Source organism: Schistocerca nitens, chromosome 4, assembly GCF_023898315.1.
Source record: "Schistocerca nitens isolate TAMUIC-IGC-003100 chromosome 4, iqSchNite1.1, whole genome shotgun sequence".
NCBI lineage: Eukaryota > Metazoa > Arthropoda > Insecta > Orthoptera > Acrididae > Schistocerca > Schistocerca nitens.
Genome location: NC_064617.1, coordinates 102322246 through 102323908, shown reverse-complemented (window position 1 = coordinate 102323908; position 1663 = coordinate 102322246). Strand labels below are relative to the sequence as shown.

The 1663-nt window shown below is 41.6% G+C and overlaps 1 pseudogene; it reads right to left on the bottom strand.

Moving 5' to 3' along the window:
- Positions 1–758: 758 nt before the first annotated feature.
- Positions 759–1313, bottom strand: LOC126252761 (prefoldin subunit 5-like; annotated as a pseudogene).
- Between the last annotated feature and the right edge of the window lie 350 nt (positions 1314–1663).

Genomic DNA, 1663 nt, shown 5'->3' with positions numbered 1-1663 from the left:
CGCTGGATCACTGGATCGAGTCCCGTTCATCAGTTCTTTTTTTTATTTTCATCACAGTCATTTTCTTTACCATTTATATAATGGGAAAAATACGTGTAATCGGATGAACTTTTATTAAATTTACAATGTTATTTGGCAGTAAATAGTAAAGAAAATGACTGTGTCGAAAATAAAAAAAGAACTGACGAACGGGACTCGATCCAGTGATATAGCGATTACGGGGTTCGAACGCTAACCACCTTTTCTTTTTTTTTTTTTTAGTGTTCATAATAGCAATTTATTTCTGTAACAAAAACAGAGGAAACAAATATGAGGTGAACTTCTAACAATCAGGATTAAATAAGAGCTCTAGATAAATCATTTATTACAATAGTAATGAGTATCGAGTTCAAATACGCACGTCATATACTCCTCAGGAACGAGCAATCATTGCTAAGTACATTCTGCAAGAAACAACAGTTGTCAATAGATACAAATGCCAGAGTACAGTCTGCGAAAATCATCACCCTTCAAAATTTGTTATTGCCTAGTGCACAATTACCGAATCTTCTGATAAAAGTTTCCATCGAGAAGGCTACACAGTTACCCGAACGATTCTTACTAACAAACTTCCACAGTCGAACAGATAGCCAAAAATAGAATGTCACAATCGCGTGTATGTCCTTGCAAATTGTTACAGAACTGAAGATCGGATTTTAGATCCAGCTTCCACAGTGTGAGACAGCAGTTATCATCGACATTAGCAAGCACTAGTGTACAAAAAAGGTAAAACTTGTCTTCCACAAGCAGCTCCAGAAGGTTACGTCTTGACTGCCGCCTGCTGTGCAGCTGCCAGCTGCGCGCCAAGCCGCGCCTGCAGCTGTGCCTCCATCACATCCATCACAGCTTCTCGCACTTTAGCTTTCTCAATCACTACACCCTGCAGCTTTTCTAGCTGTTGTGTGACAAAATCCACTTTTCTTTTGAAATAATCTTTTGCCCCATCAAGATCCTTCTTTATTCAGTACCCCGTTCCAATATCAATCACAACTTTCTCGTGGTCCATTACAGTGCCAGGAACATATATAGATGATGTCAACGGAACTAAAATTGGTTTGTCTTTCAAGCTGCTGTTCACAGGCTCCAGACTTTCCAACGAGTCTTGAAACTTATTCTGTGCCAACTTCGGTGTCTGCAACGACTCTTGAAATAGAGTCAGCTCTTGATCGAGTTGTCGTTTCAGTTGGGTTAACTGTTGCAAATTTAGCTTAGTTAAATCTATTTCCTGCATCTGAGGCTGCTTTTTCGATGCCATGCTTGAACACACCGCCCTCAGTCCCCTAAGTTCAGTATTGCGTTCCACTCGGCTGGCGCCGCTTCCTGTAAGAATGGCCACGCACAGGTATATATTTGACGAGTGAAATTATCTTGCGATATTCTCAATAACGCTTGAGAAGTACGCGCTACTGCTTACACATTTTGCTGTCCTCATGGAGTACTACGAGTGTACGAAGTTTGCGGTAAATCCCCTAGTAAGTTTAGTGATAATCTTTCCTGTTAAAAAAAGTAAATTGCAATCGTTTGGTCACAGCGTATAGCACAAATCCAAAGCTGTGTCGGACTGTAGCCGCTTACTGTGGGGGGGCGGGGGGGGGGGGGGTACGGCTGTGCGCGGATTTCGCTG